Genomic DNA, 21,855 nt, shown 5'->3' on the forward strand with positions numbered 1-21,855 from the left:
TCCTCCTAGTGATAACTACAACAATCAAGGCTTAATTACAACAAAACTGCACAAAGCCTACAAGGGGGTGCACCAAGAGTGTCCACCTCAGGTAATTGGGACACTTAGCACAGAAAGTCACTCTATCAACACAGCAAAGCATAAAAAATGCTGAGACAAAGAAACAGGACACAAATGACAGAAATGGAGGAAAGCAACCTGCTACATATAGAGCTCAAAACCACACTTTTAAGGTCTTTAAAGAACTGTCTAGAAGCCGCCGATAAATTTAGTAAGGCCCTCAAAAAGACTGGTGAGACTGCCGATAAATGTAGTGAGATCCTCAAGAAATCTAGTGAGACCCTTGATGTTATGATAAAGGACCAACTAGAAATTAAGCATACACTGACTGAAAGAATATTATACAGACTCTCAACAGCAGACCAGAGGATCGCAAGAATCAAGTCAATGATTTGAAATGTGAAGAAGCAAAAAACACCCAACCAGAAAAGCAAAATGAAAAAAGGATCCAAAAATATGAAGATAGTGTAAGGAGCCTCTGGGACAGCTTCAAGCGTACCAACATCAGAATTATAGGGGTGCCAGAAGATGAGAGAGAGCAAGATATTGAAAACCTATTTGAAGAAATAATGACAGAAAATTTCCCCTACCTGGTGAAAGAAATAGACTTCCAAGTCCAGGAAGCGCAGAGAACCCCAAACAAAAGGAATCCAAAGAGGACCACACCAAGACACATCATAATTAAAATGCCAAGAGCAAAAGACAAAGAGAGTACCCTAAAAGCAGCAAGAGAAAGAAAGTCAGTTACCTACAAGGGAGTACCCATACGACTGTCAGCTGATTTCTCAACAGAAACTTTGCAGGCCAGAAGGGAGTGGCAAGAAATATTCCAAGTGATGAATACCAAGAACCTACAACCAAGACTACTTTATCCAGCAAAGCTATCATTCAGAAGTGAAGGCCAGATAAAGAGCTTCACAGATAAGAAAAATCTAAAGGAGTTCATCGCCACCAAACCAGTATTATATGAAATGCTGAAAGGTATCCTTTAAGAAGAGGAGGAAGAAGAAAAAGGTAAAGATACAAATTATGAACAACAAATACACATCTATCAACAAGTGAATCTAAAAATCAAGTGAATAAATAATCTGATGAACAGTATGAACTGGTGATTGTAATAGAATCAGGGACATAGAAAGGGAATGGACTGACTATTCTTTGGGGTTGGGGGGAAAGGGATGTGGGGGGTGCGGGAAGAGACTAGACAATAATCGTGCACCTATGGATGAGGACAGTGGGTGGGGTGTGAGGGCGGAGGGAGGGGTGGGAACTGGGTGGAGGGGAGTTAAAAAAGAGGAACCAATGTAATAATCTGAACAATAAAGATTTAGTAAAAATAAAAAAGCAATTAAAAAAGAGAGAGTGAGAGAAAGAAAGAAAGGGCAAGTGGCTGATAGGGTTATGAAACCCCATATCAAGTATTAAAAAGCTACAGGATGTATAAAAAGAGACATTTGGGAGAAATGTTCATTTATTGTCTACTGTGTACTTAACTCTCTGCTAGGCACTATAGAAAATATAAGGGAAGGCCCTTTCCTTGTGAATGTTTATCTGGAAGTGATTAAGTCACATAAAATAATTTAAAAATAATGACAATCTAAGGCAAAGCCTTAGATTGCCCCCAAATGCAAGCTAAAGATAGCATCTCCAGGGAGTAAGTACTCCTGCTGGCCTGGCTTCTCCCCACCCCGCTGTGGTACAGGCACCCCTGGCACGGGGGCTAGAGGCTTGAGACTCCTTCACCCCAGAAAGAGGGGTAAAACTCATGGAATCCATATATAGAGCACTTCCTATACCCCTGGCACTTTTCTAGGTAGATTAATTAAATCTCCACAATTACACTATATGGGAGAGTTATCTCCAGTTTACATGTGGGGAAACTGAGGCACAGAGCCACAGCCAGGATTCAAACCCACTGAGTCTAGCTCCGGAGTCCTGTAGTCTTTTTCATGTTACTATCCTCAGAATCTAGTACAGGAATCCGTGCTGGGTGTTAAGATCTTCAGAAAAAGACACAGTTTTCCTTGACTATTTACAGAAAAATGCGATTCAAATAAAAATAAAAACTTGGGGATAAAAAAAAGACTTGAAAGCCCCAAACTTGTGAGAAGTGCATTTTAGCTGTACAGCCTTCACTTTTGCCTGATCCAAGGCCAGCAAGAAAATGTTTCTTTTTAATTTATATATATATATATATATATATATATATATATTATATATATATATATATATATATATATATATATATATATATATATTTTTTTTTTTTTCCGTTTGTGACAACCTGATGTTTCTGAACGCTAGGGGCTCCCTGATTCTCTAGTTTGAGAGTAACTTTTCCATTTAGGATTTTTTTTTTTTGAAGGGGGTGGGGGAAATGTGGCCTTAATTATCCTATGTCTTAGGCAGCTTAAGGAAGGGGCTGTGCTTGCTGAATCCCTTCAGAGCCAAGTGAGGAGGTCCCTCTCGTTCCCTCTCTCTCTTTTTAAAGGACCTCGTGAAATAAAAGTGCAGAAAACAAACCCAAGGCGATCACAACAGCAGCCGCGGCGGCGGCAGCAGCAGGAGGAGGAAAAGTTGGAGCTGGGCTGGCGCTGCGGAGTGGCCGGGCCCAGCGAAGCTCCCATTCATTAAGTCGCCAGCTGCGGAGGAAGGTGGCCGAGCGCCCGGGCTGCCCACTCGCTCGCTCGCTCTCCCAGGCACACGCCAGCCCAGCGCGCCCCGAGCCGCGCAGCTCTGTACAACTTTCTGCTCGGGATTTGGCTCTCTTCCTCTTGGACTTTCCAACGATTTGGGGTTGAGAGAGGAAGAAAGCAGAGGCACCCAAGGGGAGCAGAAAACACCACCGTCTGTGTTGAAAGCAGGCAGCGAAGCCGCACTCTCGGCTCCCTCCGCTCCCCAAACCCGGGCCGACCCGCCACTCTCCTGAGCTGCCTCGGCCAGGAAGCGAGCCCCGCGTCTGCGTGTGTGTCCGCTATTGCGGGGCGTCTTCGCGGGGCAGCCAGCGCCATGCAAAACTACAAGTATGACAAGGCGATCGTCCCGGAGAGCAAGAACGGCGGCAGCCCGGCGCTCAACAACAACCCGAGGAAGGGCGGCAGCAAGCGGGCGCTGCTCATCTGCCTCGACCTCTTTTGCCTCTTTCTAGGTGAGCGCAGCCCCGCTGTCCCTTGGCCCCTTTGCCCCGCGGCCCCTCGGCGCGGGTCCCAGCCCGGCGGGGTGCCTGCGCGCGGGGCTCGGCACTTCTTTGCTGGCGCGGGGCCGGCCGGTTGGTCGGCCGCCTCTCCCGGCACCGCCGGGCTGTCAGCCCCGGGAGGCCCTCTCTGCGTCTCAGGGCTCCTTCGCTCCCCTTCTGGCCCCCTGCCCCGCTCCCTCCCCGGTCCCACCGACGGCCTGGCCTGCACGTGAATGCTTGGGCGTGCTTGGGCTTTCGCGGGCAACTGTAAACCCGCTCCTTAAAAGTCATCCCACTTGGAAGCCCAGGTGGAAATCCCACGGAAGATGTGGATTCCGCCTTTTAGAATAGGGGCGGTTGGTTGAACCATGACCTAGAATTAGCGCCTATGGTTGCCTTCCGTCCAAATAAAATGGATCTGCTGGAGCGCTGGGCTCCCGCCTGGAAAAAAAAAAATTTCCTCTAATTAATCCCCTTTTAATGTGCACGAATTTCATGCACTAGGCCACTAGTTGGTGTATAGAAATGCTGTAGAATCCTGGGTGTTAATTTTTTATCCTGCTATGTTGCCGAATTTATTTATTAAATCTAGTAGTTTTTTGATGGAGTTTTTAGGGTTTTTTATGTACAAAATGTCATCTGTGAATAATGACAGTTTTACTTCTTTTCCAATTTGGATACCTTTTATTTCTTATTTGATCACTATGGCTAGCAAGCACTTCCAATACTACATGCCTCATAGCAATATGTTTACCGACACATCTCTTAGGACAATGGAAACTAAGGAGAAAATAAAAAGCTTCTGCACAGCAAAAGAAACTATCAACAAAATAACAAGAAAGCCCACTGCATGGAAGAATATATTTGTCAATATGACATCTAATAAGGGTTTAGGCTCTAAAATTTATAGGAAACTCATACAAATTAACAAAAAGAAGGTAAACTGCCCTAACCGGTTTGGCTCAGTAGATAGAGCGTCAGCCTGCGGACTGAAAGGTCCCAGGTTCGATTCTGGACAAGGGCATGTACCTTGGTTGTGGGCACATCCCCAGTGGGAGGTGTGCAGGAGGCAGCTGATCAATATTTCTCTCTCATCGATGTTTCTAACTCTCTATCCCTCTCCTTTCCTCTCTGTGAAAAATCAATAAAATATATTTTTAAAAAAAGAAGATAAACAATCCAGTAAAAAAATGGGCAAAAGACCTACATAGACATTTCTCAAAAGAGGACATTCAGAAAGCCAAAAGACATATGAAAACATGCTCAAAGTCACTAATCATCTGAGAGATGCAAATCAAAACAACAATGAGGTACCATCTCACACTTGTCAGAATGGCTATCATCAACAAATCAACAAACGACAAGTGCTGGAGAGGATGTGGAGAAAAAAGAACCCTCATGCACTGCTGGTGGGAATGCAGACTGGTGCAGCCACTGTGGAAAACAGTATGGAGTTTCCTCAAAAAATTAAAAATGGAGCTCCCATTTGACCCAGTGATCCCACTTCTAGGAATATATCCTAGAAAACCCAAAACACCGATCAGAATATATGCACCCCTATGGTCATAGCAGCACAATTTACAATAGCTAAGATTTGGAAACAGCCTAGGTGCCCATCAGCAGATGAGTGGATTACAAAACAGTGGTACATCTACACAATGGAATACTACACTGCTGTAAAAAAAGAAACAACTCTTACCATTCGCAATAGCATAGATGGACCTGGAGGGCATTATGCCAAGCAAAATAAGCCAGTCAGAGAAGGATAAATATCCCATGATCTTACTCATTTGTGTAATATAATGAACAACATAAACTGATGAACAAAAATAGATCCAGAGACATAGAAACATCAAACAGACCCTCAAATCTCAGAGGGAAGGCAGGGGAGGATAGGAAGGGGTGGGTAAGAGATCAACCAAAGGACTGCATGCATGCATGTAAACATAACCAATGGACACAGACAGTAGGGGGTGAGGGCATGTACTGGGGAGTAGGAACGGCTGGGTAGAGGACAATAGGGGAAAAAAGGAAACATATGTAATACTTTCAACAGTAAAGAATTTAAATTTTTTAGAAATTAGTTTTTTTTCACTTTGGTCAGCAAGGCTCAGTTGGTTGAGTGTTGTCTCATGCCACCAAGAGGTCGCCGGTTTGATTCCTGGCCCCACTTGTGGCTAGTTCCCTAGAGGATTGGGGGATGCAGGAGGCAGCCAGTCGATGTTCCATTCTCACATTGATGTTTCTCTCTCCCTCTCCCTTCCTTCTGCTCTAGGTATCAACAAAAAATATATATTTTTAAACAACTAGTTTTTCCAAGTATAGCTCAGTACTACACAATCAACTCCACAACTCTGCCTGAAAAAGAGGCCTTCCTAGTCCCTTAGATGGCCAGTTAGGCCCTAAACACTCCTCTTCCCAAAACTATCTTGGACTTCTAAAAGAGAGTCATCAGCCGAAACCGGTTTGGCTCAGTGGATAGAGCGTCGGCCTGCAGACTGAAAGGTCCCAGGTTCGATTCCAGTCAAGGGCATATACCTGGGTTGCGGGCACATCCCCAGTAGGGGGTGTGCAGGAGGCGGCTGATGGATGTTTCTCTCTCATCGATGTTTCTAACTCTCTATCTCTCTCCCTTCCTCTCTGTAAAAAATCAATTAAAAAAAAAAAACATTAAAAAAAAAAAGAGAGTCATCAGCAAATAAATAAATAAAATAGAATCAGCAGCCCTTTTATGGGAGCAGATTATAAACTAATATTTTATTTCCAATCTTTACGTGTGGTGTTTTCTAATCTAGAGGGTAGTTTTGACCAAAATTTAAGGGCAAATAACCATCACGATTAGTTTTAATAAAGTATGAGTCCATATATAGTAAGAAATGTAAAAACTGGCATAGGGAGAGCTAAGACAGATTTTTTAAGATGAGATGATCACCTAGGAACACTGAAAATCAGCAAACTTTTAGACTGACAACTAAGCAGATTTCCAGCTACATGATCAACCTACAAAATTAATAGCATTTCTCCTCAAAACCAGTCATTAAAAAAATCTATACTAATAAAAGAGTAATATGCTAATTAGACTGGGTCAACTGGCCATCTTACGGACATCTGACTTCCTTCTAGACAAAGCCATGGTGGTAAGGGCCAAGGCAGAGGCAGTTAGGGGTGAAATCAGGCTGGCAGGGGAGGGCAGTTGGGGGTGATCAGGCCAGCAGTGGGGGGCAGTTGGGGGCATTAGGCAGGCAGGCAGGTGAGTGGTTAGGAGCCAGTGGTCCTGGATTGCGAGAGGGATGTCCGACTGCCGGTTTAGGCCCCATCCCTGCAGTCGGACATCTTTCGAGGGGTCCCAGATTGGAGAGGGTGCAGGCAGGGCTGAGGGACACCCCCCACCATGCATGAATTTTGTGCACCGGGCCTCTAGATATAAAATAAGTATCTCACCATTAATAATATAAAGTATCTAGAATTAACTATGAAAAGTAAGACCTCTGTGGAGAAAACTTCAAAACTTGAATAAAGGACATAGGAATGTTTTGAATAAAAGGCATTTGAGGTTATACAATAGTAAATTTAAAATTATATATAGCCCGGCCGGCATGGCTCAGTGGATGAGCATTGACCTATGAACCCAGGAGGTCATGATTCAATTCCCAGTCAGAGCACATGCCCTGGCTGCAGGCTCAAATCCCCAGTGTGGGGTGTGCAAGAGGCAGCAGATCAATGATTCTCTCTCATCACTGATGTTTCTATTTCTCCCTCTCCCTTCCTCTCTGAAATCAATAAAAATATATTTTTTTAAAAGAAATTATCCTATATAATAAAAGTGTAGTATGCAGACTGTCCCCTTGACCGGGAGATGTCTGTGAGTTTGACCAGGGGGCGGGCCAGCCGGGGGACGGGAGGGACTAGGCCAGCAGCCGCTAGGGACCCTACCAGTCACAAATTTCATGCACTGGGCCTCCGGAATATAATATGGTCTACAAACATAATGGAGCAAAATTAGAACTATCAGAAGGAAATTCATAAAATTCACAAATATATGGATATTAAACAGCACTCTCCTAAATAATCAATGGGTAAAGAAGAAATCAGGAATATTAGGAAATACTCAGATATGAATGGAAACAAAAATACAACATACCAAAACTTATGGAATTAAGCTAAATCAATGCTTACAAGAAAATTTATAGCTGAAAAAGCCTATATTTCAAAAATAAGATATCTCAAATCAGTAATTCTTTTTCTTTCTTTTTTTTTTTGAGAAGAAAATATCATTTTTATTGAAAATACATGCAAAAGAATTTACAAAGGATAGCGGCTAGATCAGTCAATTTGGGCTCAGACTGAAACATGACACCAACAAGCACGTGGGACCTCCCAAGGTTTTTCATGAAAGGCCCTTAAAGTGCCCCCGCTGTGCCCACACCTGGCCTTCCAGGGGAGCCCGGCTGGGAGGAAGCCTGGGATCCAAGGGGCGCAGAAGGAATTCTCCTGGCAATGGGCTGTGTGAGGCGCTGCCACAGCCCGGACCCCCCACACCGCGGGGCCGTGAATGCTCATGGAGTTGGTGAGCAGACCCTGCTCAGAAGACACGGAGTCACGAGAAAGTGCTCCCAAATGACCTCGAGGTAGAGCTGTGTCTTCCCTCCACCCTCCTCCCCTGCACAGCCCTTAGCGAGTAGCTAATCCCGAGGGCTGTCCTCCGTAACTGGATATTTCTCCTCCCAGAGAACAGTAACAACCAATAAAGGCAGATGAAGAACATCCATCGGAAGTAAAAGAAAATGTGCATGAATATTTCTCCATGAGCTCGAGGAAATGGAAGAGAACATAATCTCACTGGAATAGGAACTCAAGGAGAGAGATATAAGGCTGTCAACCTGTGTTCCTGGGTTCTGGGTCCTGGGTCCTGGGTTCCTGGGACCCAACAGGAGAAAGTGAAGAGGAGGCTGTGAGGGCTCAGGGGAAACGGGAAGCGGGATCAAGACTGCGGGAAGAAGGCCTTTTCCAGGCAGCTGTCCAGCTGGTCCCCCAGGAAATAGACCCTGAGGGGCAGAATTAGCATTGGAGAGGCTCATCAGGAATGCTCGGAGCAACAGGGGGCAAGGAAGGGAGGGGAGGGGAAGGGAGGGAGGAGGAGGGGAGGAAGTGAGGGGAGGCTGCAGGGGATGGAATGGAGCTCTGATGCAGGTCTGTCCTTGGACCCTCCAGGAAGCAGCGTGCAGGAAGGGGTAGACATGCAGGAGGTCTTGGGGAGATGGCGCTAATACTCCGTGACTCCAATACCTCCTTATTCAGCCCAAGTCCTGGTTCTCCTTAAAGCACCTCCAGCCCCACAGGGACTCCCGGCTTCTCGGATAGAGTCACCGTGTCCTCGCCTCCAGGACCAGCAACGCCAGGCTGGGTCCTCCGCAGCCACCTGGGTCACTGTCCTCGCAGCCAAGGAGACAGGGTAGGCCCTGTGAGGACGGAGGACTCCCTGGTGGGAGAGCCGACCTATCCGGGAATCCTCCAGGGGCACGCGCTGGCCCCCCGAGACCCGAGGAGCCTCCGCAGGCAGGCCGGGGGTTCTGGCCGGTCTGGAGAGTCGTGTTTGGGGAGGCATCGCCCCCTCCTAACTCGGGGCCTACTGTTCCCGCGCGGCCCGCCTGGGTGCCTGGGTTCCTGGGTCCTGGGTGGCTGGGCCCTGGGTGCCTGGGTGCCTGGATCCTGGGTTCCTGGGTCCTGGGTCCTGGGTGCCTGGGTCCTGGGTCCTGAAAGATCAGATAGAGGCCGAAAACCAGGACTACAGGTTTTATTAGAGGAGAAGCACCTGCCAGGCTGTCTCACAAGGGGAGGACAGCCCAATAATCCTTTTTCAAACAGAAAAGAAAATGGCATAGTTACATTAATACCTGTCAATTTAAACCTTAAGGCAAGACACTATTTTGGCCGAAACCGGTTTGGCTCAGTGGATAGAGCATCGGCCTGCGGACTGAAAGGTCCCAGGTTCGATTCCGCTCAAGGGCATGTACCTGGGTTGCGGGCACATCTTCAGTAGAGATGTGCAGGAGGCAGCTGATCGATGTTTCTCTCTCATCAATGTTTCTAACTCTCTATCTCTCTTCCTTCCTCTCTGTAAAAAATCAATAAAATATATATTTTTTTTAAAAAAGACACTATTTTGGAAGTAAAAGTATATTAGACGAGGACAACAATTAACCTGAAAGTTATAATAATTCTGAATCTGTATACATTCAACAGCATATTCCAAAACATATAAAGTAAAAATAACAAAGTTCTTGGGAGAACAACAAATACATAATGAAAGATTTTAATCTAACACTCAATAATTGATAGGTCAGATGGATAAAAATTAAATATGGGTAGAAAAGATTTTAACTACACAGCTAATAAGCTTGATCTAAAGAAATATGCAGATTTCTGCATACAACTGGTAGAGAATACACATTTCTTTCAAGCACTTAATTTCCACATACCAGACCATAAGGCAAATCTTAACAAAGTCAAATCAATAACATACAAATAACATTCTTTGATCATAAGGAAATTTAATTAGAAGAAGCTAACTTTTCCCTCCACTGAGAATTTAAAAGTATATTTTAAATAATTAATCAATCGTGGAAGAAATTACAATGTGAAGAATAATAATAACTGAATCAGCATTTACTGACAGTAGCAGTTTACTAATGGAGAGAGTAGCAGAGGCAGGTCCCTGGTATCCTTCACATTCTGGGTCACCACAGAGGGATTCTGCAGGGCAAGACTGCAGACCTAGGAGATGGACATTGGGCCTTAGGCAGTGAGGTTCATTGTGTTGTTGTTTTTTTTTTACTTTTGAATTTATTTGTTTATTTATTTATTCATTTATTTATTTAGAGGAAGGGAGAGGGAGAGAGAGAAACATCAATGTGAAAGAGAAACATCAATCTGTGCCTCCTACATGTCCCCTACTGAGGATAGGTTATTTTAATAGTTTTGTTTTGTTGTGTTTTTTTGGTGTTTTTTTAGAGCAGTTTTAGGTTTCCAGCAAAATTGAGCAGAAGGTACAGAGATTTCTCATACACCCACTCCCACATGCACACAGTCTTCCCCACTAGCAAAAAGCCAACCAGAGTGGTATATTTGTTACATTTTAGCCTACATTGATATATCATTCTACCATGTTTGTTTGTTTGTTTTAATCCTCACCCAAGGACATTTTTTTCATTGATTTTAGAGAGAGTGGGAGAGAGAGGGAAAGACAGAGGCAAATATTGATATGAGAGAAAAACATCAATTGGTTGCCTCCTGCACATGCCCTGACCAGGGCCAGGGCTGGGGAGGAGACCGCAACTTAGGTACATGCCCTTGACCAGAATCAAACCCAGGACCCTTGGGTCCACAAGCTGAATCTCTATCCACTGAGCAAAACCAGCTAAGGCTCATTCTAACTAAAGTTTATAGTTTACATTTAGGTTCACTCTTGATGTTGTACATTATATGAATTTTCATTTTATGACATGTATCCACTATTGTAGTACATACAGGATAGTTTCATGGCCCTAAACATCCTCTGTGCTCCACCAATTTATCCCTCTCTGTATTCTAACCCCTAGTAACTACTGATCCTTTTACTGTCTCCATACACTTGCTTTCAAATCAATAATCTTTCACCTTTAAATCAGTAACTTTTCACCTTAAGAAACTAGACAAAGAAGATCAAATTAAGTCCAAAGCAAGCAGAAGGAAGAAAATAAAGACTAGAACAGAAATAAATGAAATAGAGAATAGAAACAAAATAGAGGAATGGAAACATGGAACAGACTGAGGAGTCTCAGAGGGAAGAGGGAAGGGGGAAGAAAGAGATTAACCAATAGGGGGTAATGTGGGATAAGGACACATATGTAATAACTTAATCAATAAAAAAGATTTTTAGAAAAGAGATTAACCAAAGAATGTATGTGCACATATGCAATGCCCATGGACACAGACAATAGGGTGGTGAAGGCCTGGGATAGGGCAGGAACCAGGTGGAGGGGAAGATTGGGGGAAAAGGGAGGGACATCTATAATATTATTCTCAACAATAAAAATTTTTTTTTTAAAAGAAAGGGAAAACAAGAGATAATATCAATGAAATCAAAAGCTAGTTTTTGAAAAGATCAACAAAAGGACAAACCTTTAGCTATAGATTAACAAGAACAACAAAGACAAATTACTAAAATAAGAAAAGAAAAATGGGCCTTTCTAGGTAACTCAGTTGATTAGAGTGTCATCCCAATATACCAAGGTATTGGGTTTGATTCCTAGTTAGGGAATACAAAAATCAACCAATGAATGCATAAATAAGTAGAACAACAAGTCAATGTTTCTGTCTCTTTGTCTCTGTCTCTCTCTCCCTTGCTCCCTCTCTTTCTTCCTCTCTCTTAAAAATCAATAAAATAAAATAAAATCTTTATAATTTTTCAAAAAGAGATGGAAGATAAGGACATAACTACAAACCTTACAAAAATAAAAAGGATTATAAAGGAACACTATGAACAATTACATAACTTTTATAATTTGTATTACAAATTGTGGGAAGCCACCTAATGTCTTCTCTAGCAGAGAGGTGTGGACAAGGAGCCTGGAATGCTGGTGACCCTTGAAGCCCTGGCAAAGGTCAGAGCTAAGCACCCACTGTTAAGTGGAGACAATGGTAGGTGAAGCAACTTCCCCACCAGATAGTCCTGTAAATCCTTACTGATAAGGTAGTCTGCCTGTTACTGGAACTTGCCTGCCTAAGGGCTAAGGGTGGATCCCAAACTGAATAAAAGGATGGCCAGGCTTGAGCACAAGCTGAGTCCATCCTCTTGGGATGGGCTCTCTCCTGGCCACCCAATTTCCAAATTATTACTTGTCTTGTCTTTTTCATTTGTGTGAAGTCCCTCTTCCAGATTCTGAACCCTGAATCATGTGGGACGTGAGGGAAACATTACACAACAAATTAGATAACTTGGATGAAATTGAAAAATTCTAGGAAGACTCAAAACACCAAATATTACTCAACAAGAAATAGAAATGCCGTGAATAGAGCTTGAACAATTAAAGAGATTAAGTTAGTAATAAAAAATAAAACTTCCTATAAATAAAAGCCCAGGCCCACATGGCTTTACTGCTAAATTTACCAAATGTTTAAAGAATTTCCTTAGCCACTTTGGCTCAGTGGATAGAACATTGGCCTGGGGACTGAAGGGTCCCAGATTCGATTTTGGTCAAAGGCACATGCCCATGTTTCAGGCTTGACCCCCAGTAGGGGGCATGCAAGAGGCAGCCAATCAATGATTCCCTTCACCATTGATGTTTCTATCTCTCTCTCCCTCTCCCTTCCTCTCTGAAATCAATAAAAATATATATTATTTTTTAAAAAAAGAATTAACACCAATTGCTCACAAACTTTCAAAGAAAAAAAAAAAAAAAGAAGGCCAAGGGGAGGTCAAGGGAGGAAAAAAAGGAGACATATGTACTACTCTTTGTAATATTTTAAGCAATAAAAAAAAGAAGGGAACATTTCCTGAGTCATTCTATAAGATCAGTATTACTCTGCTACCAAAACTAAACAAAGGCATCAAGAAAATTACAGATTAATATCTCTTATGAATAGAGATGCAAAAATCCTCAACACAATACTAGAACACTGAATCCAGCAACATAGGAAAAGGATTATATACCAGGCTAAATGGGGTTTACCCAGGAATGCAAGGTTGGTTCAACACACAAACATTGATCAATGAGATACCATATTAATAGAATAAAGGGCCCTGGCTGGTTTGGCTTACTGGATAGAGCGTCGGCCTGGGGACTGAGGGGTCCCAGGTTTGATTCCGGTCAAGAGCATGTACCTTGGTTGCGTGCACATCCCCAGTAGGGGGTGTGCAGGAGGCAGCTAATCGATGTTTCTCTCTCATCGATGTTTCTAACTCTCTGTCCCTCTCCCTTCCTGTCTGTAAAAAATCAATAAAATATATATTTAAAAAAAAATAGAATAAAGGGGAAAAACACATGATCTGCCCTGGCCAGTGTGGCTCAGTTGGTTGGAGCACTGAAAAATTGCAGGTTCAATTCCTGGTTGGGGCACCTGTGTAGGTTGTGGGTCTGATTCCCAGTGGGGGTACATCCAGGAGGCAGCTGATAGATGCTTCTCTCAATCATTGATATTTCTCTTTCTCTCTCTCTTTGCCTTTCCCTCTCTAAAATCAGTAGAACATATTCTCGGGTGAGGATTAGAACAAAACAAAACAAAACAAAACAAAACAAAACAAAACACACAATCATCTCAATAGGCACAGAAAAAGCTTTTGACAAAAGTGCACATCCTTTCATAATAAAGGCACTCAACGAACTAGAATAAACTATCAAACTCCTTCAACTTGATAAAAGCCATCTACAAAAAATCCACAAGTAATATCATACTTAATGTAAAAGACTGAATGCTTTTTCCTTTAGATTGGGAATACAGATTAGGGATGGCCACTGTCACCACTCTCGTTCAACACGGTTCTGGAAGTTCTAGGCAGTAAAGGAAATAAGGCCAAAAAAAAAAAAAAAAAGGCAATAAATGACATTCAAAATAAAAAAAGTAAAAATATCTCTATTCACAGATGGCATGATTTTGTATATAGGAAATCATAAGGAATCCATAAGAAAACTATTAGAACTAATAAATAAGTTCAGCATAATTTCATAATACAAGATTCATACACAAAATTTTTATAGTTTCCAACTGTTAGCTGCTCACCCCCCAAAAGTACCTACATGGACATACAGGGGTAGGCAAAAGTAGGTTTACAGCTGTGCCTATGCTAAACAGTTTATTCTTGTATTATTATTCTATCTAATAATAGACAAACATGGTAATTGACCATACCTTCGCTATGCCTCCCATTGGCTAATCAGTAAGGTATGCAAATTAATCACCAACAAAGATGGTGGTTAATTTGCATATGTAGGCACGAAGCGGCCGAACGAAGACTGAAGGCGGCTCCGGCCGGAGCAGCAAAGGCTTGAAGGCGGCTCTGGCCAAAGCAGTGAAGACTGAAGGCAGCTCTGGCCGGAGTAAAGGCCTGGGTCCCGGGTGCCGGAGAAAAACCGGTGCCGGCAGCCAGGGGAAGGGAAGGCCTATTGCACGAATCTTTTCATGCAACAGGCCTCTAGTTTATAATAATTGTATTACAACTATAAATTTACTTCTGCCCACCTCTGTATATGCATGAAAGAATCCAGGAAGGGAAATCAGTTTTTGTTAATTACAGCAGAAATTAGCACATCTATTTTTAGCCCACACATTCAAATAACAACATTGTTGTGCACTTGGTATGTGCTAGACATCATTTATGTGCTTTACATGTATACATATATTAATGCTTTAGCTTATCAACACATAGTCACAGTAAATATTATCAGCCCCATTTCACAATTGGGAAAACAGGTAGAGAATGGTTAAGTAAGTTGGTCAAAATCACATACAGTAATGCTCCCTTATCCTCAGGAAATATGTCCTAAAACACCCCACATCCCCAATGGATGTCTGAAGCAGCAGATAGTACCAATATATACTATACACTATCTATATTATACATATCTATGATTAAGTTTTATTTATAAATTAGACACAGTAAGAGATTAACAATTGCTACTAATAAAATAGAATAATTATAATGATACTAGAGGCCCGGTGCACAAAAATTTGTGCACTCAGGGGAGGGGGGGGTCCCTCAGCCTGGCCTGTGCCCTCTCTCAGTCTGGGACCCCTCAGGAGATAACGACCTGCTGGCTTAGGCCCGCTCCCGGGTGGCAGAGGTCAGGCCCAATCCCTAGGTGCAGCCCCTGGTCAGGCTCAGAGCAGGGCTGATTGGGGAGTTGGGGCGCCGCCCCCTGTCATGCACAGAGCAGGGAGGATTGAGAGGTTGTGATGCCACCCTCAGTCACACTCAGGGTAGGGCCGATTGGGGGGTTGGGGCACCGCCCCCTGTCACACTCAAGGCAGGGTCGATGGGCAGGTTGCGGCGCCACCCCCTGTCACGCACAGAGCAGGGCCAATCAGGGGGTTGAGGAGCTCTCCCCTGTCATGCACAGAGCAGGGCCAATCAGGGGGTTGGGGCGCTGCCCCCTGTCACGCACAGAGCAGGGCCCATCAGGGGGTTGGGGAGCTCCCCCCTGTCACACACAGAGCAGGGCGGATCCGGGAGTTGGGGCACCGCACCTTGTCACACTCAGGGCAGGGCTGATGGGGAGGTTATGGCTCTACCCCATCACACACAGAGCAGGGCCCGTGGGGGGCAGTTGGGGCACCACCCTCTATCACCCACAGAGCAGGGCCAATCAGGGGGTTGGGGCGCCGCCACTGTCACACTCAGGGCAGGGCTGATGGGGAGGTTATGGCTCTACCCCATCACACACAGAGCAGGGCCTATGGCGGGGGAGGGGGGGTTTGGGCGCTGCACCCTGTCACACACAGAGCAGGGCCGATCAGGAGGTTTGGGTGCTGCCCCCTGTCACGCTGATCCCGGTGCCGGGAGGCCTCGTGGCTCCACTAATCCCGGTGCTGGGAGGCATATTACCCTTTTACTATATAGGATAGAAGCCTGGTGCATGGGTGGGGGCCGGCTGGTTTGCCCTGAAGGGTGTCCTGGATCAGGGTGGGGGTCCCCACTGGGGTGCCTGGCCAGTCTGGGTGAGGGGCTGAGAGCTGTTTTCAGGCTGGCGGGTGCCTGAAGCTCCCAACTGCTCCTTTTTTTCTTTTTTATCCTGGGCCAGCTTTAGCTCTGAGGCTTGGCTCCAGCTCTTAGGCCTCGGCTGCTGAAAACAGGTATCTGGTTTGTTTGGGTTCTATAATCAAAACACTGTTTCAACTCTAGCTCTGAGATCCCAGCTGGCTGAAAGCAGGTTTCTGGGGTTTTGTTTAGCTTCTATATTTGTAACAATGTTTCAAACTGCAAGCTCAGAGGCCGGCAAGTCAGGCGGGGAACGTTGGAGTCCTCCGTCACTGAAGCAAGCAAGCCTCATGTTCGCTTGAAGCTGCCTGGCTGCCAACCACCATCTTGGCTGGGAGTTAATTTGCATATTGCCCTGATTAGCCAATGGGAAGGGTAGCAGAGGTACGGCTAATTACCATGTCTCTCTTTTATTAGATAGGATAACTATAATAATGTTATGTTATTATAGAATACCAAAGAAATACCAAGCACACTTCCTAGAGAAAGGGAGGGACCCCATTTATTAACACTAGTGGACTCTGGGAATAATTTCCAAATCAGAGTGTAGTAACATGCAGAGGGCTTCATTTTTTATAACCTTCTGGGGCCTTTGTCTTGCAGATATGGTTCCACCCCCTTTCGTGGATTTACAGAAAGGCCCCCAGGTGTTGGGGGGCCCCAGGCCATATCTGATGATCTGTCTTGGGGCCAGCGATAATGGCCCCCCCTACCTCCAGGGCAGTACATTGTTCACAGTTTTTATGGCCTGACACTCCTTGCAAGACCAGTTTCCTCCTCATTGTGAATGTGGTCTCGCTTTCAAAATATCTTATTGTACTATACTCACCTTTGCATTTAAGGGAAGCACTTTATGGCTTCTTTTTGGCATATTCTAATTACCAGCATCACTGCTCTTGCACTTTGGGGCCATTACTAATGGCCCCAAACATAAGCACGGTGATACTGCGACAGTCAAGCTGATAACAAAGATAGCTACTAAGTGATTAATGGGCAGTAGTGTATGCAATGTCCATGCACTGGGCAAAGGGATGATTCACATCCCAGATTGGATGGAGCTGGACAGCACAAGATTTCAACATACTACTCAGAACGGTGGCAATTTACAACTTATGAGTTATTTATGGAACTTTCCATTTAATATTTCACACCACATGTGACTGAAGGTAACGGAAACCTCAGACAGAGAAATCACAGGTGAGAATTTTGTACCTAGAAATCTGCAAAGCCAGGTTCATGTATTTTCTTTCCTCAGAAGATAGCTGAGTGAGTTCCTTTGAGGAGGATGAGCTCAAGAAGAGCACCAGCCCTAGCTGGTTTGGCTCAATGGATAGAGCATTGGCTTGTGGACTGAAGGGTCCCTGGGTTCAATTCCAGTCAAGGGTACATACCAAGGTTGCAGGCCCAATCACCAGTAGGGGGTATGCAGGGGACATGCAGGAGGCAGCCGATCAATGATTCTCTCATCATTGATGTTTCTATCTCTCTTTCTGTCTCTCCCTCAGGGAGCTTCCTCTCTGAAATAAATAAAAATATATTTTTAAAAAAGAAGAAGAAGAGCACCAGATTGGGAGTAAGAATAACTGATTCTTTCTTCTGGCTCTTCCACTAGAGCAAGTTCTGTGACGTTGGACAATTTTACCTTCTCTAACGTTCAGTCTTCTCATCTGTAAAAAGAGGGAGTTGGATTAAGCCAAAGCTAAGCCTCCTACCACTTCTAATTCTCTCACACTGGACTTACTCATGCCTAATTTATGATTTACAAACTCTCCCTTTTCCAACCACTGGGGAAAGAAGAAGGCCAGAGAGGACAGCCACCTACTTGTCATGACAAGAAATAGGAGAAACCAAAACAAGACCGCATGTTACTTGCACAAGTGGCTATGTCAGCGAGTTGTGGATTTAGGTGAAAAGCATGGTTATAATTAGAGCAGCAGCCTGAGGGCTCCACCAGCCACCAAGAGCACAGCTGGATCTGCCGACTGCACACGCACAGGACTCCGGGCAGCTGCTCTGGCCTTGAAAATGATCCTTAAAAGGATTTTCTTCCTTCCTCAAGGGAAAGAAAACCCATTGATATAAAGCCTCACTTCCCTTCCGGCTTCCCCTGCTAAATGCCACTCCAGTAGAGATCGAGTGTTGATAAATACAGGGGAAAGAAAAAATCAGTAAGCTGAGCCTGGTCACATTGCTCCTTGTGATATAGTTTTATTTTTAACCTCGAAATACTTGGACTATTTCTGTTGAACTTTCCTTTCCCAGCCTCCTCGACAGAACTCTGCTCTGTGCAGCGGATGCACCTTCCTCTGCCTCCCAGGACCTGCCTGCTCACAATCAGGGGACCCAGGTGCAGCAGATGCTGACGCAGTCCATGCCGTGAAGGTAAGCTTTTCAGGCTTGAGCTGGAGCGCCCAGGAGACATTTGGAGTCGTGAGCACGGAGACTGAGGCTGAGCTGCACATCACCTTTTTGCTCTGAGCAAGAGGGTTGTCCAGACAATTACTTACATATGGGCCTTTGGGGGTGAGAAGTGGGGGTCTTGGCGCTGAGAATGAGACCCGGCCATGTGTAAACTCCTGTTTGGAAATCTAAAATCTTAGAGCAAGAAGAGATTATCTGCTTTCTGACCACTTAGGTCTTTCTTCTGCAATCAACCAGAGTGGTTATGCAATGTCTCTGAAGTTACACAGTGCTGATAAGGGGTCGCAGTGTTGAGGGCAGGAAGTGGTGAGGAAATAGATGGAAGGCCAACCCCTAGGGTTTTCTAAAGTCCAAATGCTGTGATCTTTTCCCAATCAGCATTTGCTATGTTAAGTGCAAGTCATTCTCTGTGGTTTAAATTCCATCCCCTGTGTCTCCCTACCGGTTAATGTAGCACAGTTGTATATACTGCATGTATTATTTAAACTCAGAGTTTAAAACCTGTTTTTCCCTAACAATACTCCCTAGATATGTCTCTCTCCAGCCCACAGCTCTTAAATCCAATATGCATCCCGAATAGAAGTGAAAGTATTTTACAAGTTGGAAAATTTATACAGACTTTTGCACACAAACTATAAATTATTACCGACTTGTAACTTGCACATACAGAGGGACAAATGTAAAATGATTAATGATAATTGAGGTATTGCAAGCTTTAAAATGTAGCTAGATTATTTCTACCTTTTGGAATAACTGTATAGAACTTGCAGGGAGAAGGGAGCTGGGCTTGCTTTCATGTCTTTTCTCTGAGCCTTGCTTTGGTGTTATATGGCTTAGAGTTCAGCTAAGGACACTCTGGGAAGTGGCTTATGCAGCAAAAGTGATTCTGTGCACTCTGAACTCTGAAGAACACAAGCTAGAGCCACCAATGTCAAGTAAAAGGAGATCTACCCAGACACCGTAACTCCGGTTTCCTGCTTGCCTGCCTCTGTAACCTCCAGGTGCAGCTCATAACTCTGCTCTCAGTGTCTCGGTTATAACTATGCTTGTTTGCTATGCATAAGTGCGTATAACTGCACTTAATCTTGTCAGGTTTTCCCTGACACCAAGGTCTTCAGGGTATATGCTGGGGTCTCTCCCGAGAAGACTGGAGAGTATTGGCCTAGGAGTATCCAAGAAGACAGGCTGACTTATAGCTACCCCTAGGAAATCCATTCTTAGCCAATACAAAATAAAATGAAAGGTCATTTAAAATATTGATACTAATAATACAAGCGCCAGATATGAGAATTAGTTAGCTATTTAAATAACTAGAGTGTTTACGGGTAGAGAGACCCGTAGCACAGGTGAACTGCAGACGGTGAGGTTGAATAGATTTGGAAAAGCATGGTCATGTTTTGGGGGTACAGTGAAACTGTTGGAATCATAGCCCGAAGCCCAGCAATATGGAACTAGATATGGAAATTACCTTCAGGGAACTGGTTAGATGTTAAAATCTCAAGAGGAAAGGGATTACTTTAATTTAACTTTATATATTTTCTTTCCCTAGGATTAAGTATCTCCATAGTGGAGAAACAGTTTCAAAATGTATGATTATAGTAATTAATGAATTGACTGGTTCGTATTTTAAGAGTTAAAGAATATCTCTGACCTTTACCCTTCGGCCTTGCCATTTCTACAGGCATTAAAGCTCAGGAATAAATAATTATTACCATATGTGGAGGCAAAATAGTTACTCACTGACATGTGAGGGGTGCAGAGAGGGCCCCTTGCCTAAAAATATCTCCCTGACATCAATCCTGTTTACCTACTAACTTTAAAATTATAGTAAAGAATGTTAAAACCATTATCTGTTAATCCCATTCTCTTTTTCCTTGAGTCAGTGATTTAAATATACCTGCCAAATGCCTTCTCATGACTTTCTTGGCCAACGGCACTCAGACGCCACCTCTTCCTCATTCTTCCACACTCTGTCCTATTTTGTCCTTGGTACAATCTAAGTTGCCCACATGCCCTTAGCCACCACACATGGGTAGCTCGGTGTGGCACTGTGGTTTCTACAGAATCTCTCAAATAAAACTCGATGTGAGGAGGGTGGGCAAGACACTTGGCTTTTCTGGGCCTCAGTTGCTCTTGTAGAAAATGAAGAGGTTAAATTAGACCCTTTTCTTTCAAAGTGGTTCTGGTACCATCAGCATTGTCTGGAACTTATTATAAGGGAAGACTTTCAAGCCCCACCCCAGTCCTACCAGATCATAATCTGCATTTTAAAAAGACTGCTCAGGTGATGCCAATGCACATAAAGGCTTTCTGGTTGCCTGCCTGATTCAGATTTCTGATTTATGTCTGCAGAGTTTAGAACAGGTACCATAGCTCCTGATAACAATTCCGGCATCATTTCAATGTCTGTGGTAACTGAGTCCCCTGAAGTCTCTTCCATTCAGTTAAGGCTACATTAATCTAATAAAGTTGAAAATATTTCTTTGTCTTACTTAAAATAAAAAAAGCACCTACATCTGACATCATTATAGTTGCCTCCTAAATTTGTTACAAATTGTTACCTTTGAGCCCTCGCTGGTATGGCTGAGTTGGTTGGAGCATCATCCTGTGCACCAGAGGGTTGTGGGTTCGAATCCTGATCAGGGCACGTACCTGGTTGCAGGTTTAATTCTGGTCAGGGCCTGGAAGGCAACCAATCATTCACATTGATATTTCTCTCTCTCTCTCTGTCTCCCTTTCTCCCTTCCTCTCTAAAATCAATAGAAGCATATCCTCAGATGAGGATTTAAAAAAATTGCTACCTTTGAAAGAGGTAGCCCTTTCAAACTGCTGCCTTCTTTGGTGTTCTATTCAATCCTATTTAGTAAATGTTAACTGAGTGCTAGGAGCAGTGTTAGCTATACTCTCTAGGTCCCTCAGAAACCAGTTTACACATTCCTTGAGGTCATTCCATTTGCTCTCCACGTTCTATTGATATTCCAGTCAGAGCTCCTTTTGCTGCAGGAAAATGTTCTCCTGCTCAGAGCACTTCTGCTCCATCTCTGGCCTTCATCAGGCTGTCTCCCCACTCACACCGTCACAGAACACTGCTCTCAGGTTGCACTGACTCCCACAACTAATCGTGAGAAAGAAATGGAGTCCCAGTTGACACCTCCTTCTTCTTATTATTATTTTTTTTAACTGAATGAGCAGCATAATGTGGCAAACAATTAAATTACAAACGTCAACCTACGAAAAAAGATGCCCTCAGCTTGCCTTTGTGGCACCTAAAAGGCACTCCTGGGTGCGTACTATGTGAATTCCTAAAGTGCTTAAGGAATAAATGCTTTGTGGTGATGACTGGAGACCAAAAGGGAGAAGTGTTTGGGGGAACTCACATTCTTAAAGGAGTAAGGTAAGATTTTTTAAAAAAAGATTATTAAGCTGGCAGTGGCATATAAGATACATCTGAGTGAGGGAGAACCGG

General features: G+C 44.0%; 1 protein-coding gene across 2 annotated transcripts in view; it reads left to right on the forward strand.

Annotated features, from left to right (window-relative positions):
* The first annotated feature begins 2,565 nt into the window (after window positions 1–2,565).
* FBXO40 (F-box protein 40) overlaps window positions 2,566–21,855 on the forward strand; it is a 36,448-nt gene continuing 17,158 nt past the window's right edge. The window contains exons 1-2 of one of the 2 annotated variants that reach the window (XM_036350899.1): window positions 2,566–3,208; window positions 18,231–18,350. The gene's annotated coding sequence lies outside the window, so the exon portion shown is untranslated. Of the gene's footprint in view, window positions 3,209–17,595; window positions 18,351–21,855 lie in introns of those variants that run through there. The other variant, XM_036350900.1, reaches the window with a different exon arrangement.

This window comes from Myotis myotis, unplaced genomic scaffold, assembly GCF_014108235.1.
Source record: "Myotis myotis isolate mMyoMyo1 unplaced genomic scaffold, mMyoMyo1.p scaffold_m19_p_2, whole genome shotgun sequence".
NCBI lineage: Eukaryota > Metazoa > Chordata > Mammalia > Chiroptera > Vespertilionidae > Myotis > Myotis myotis.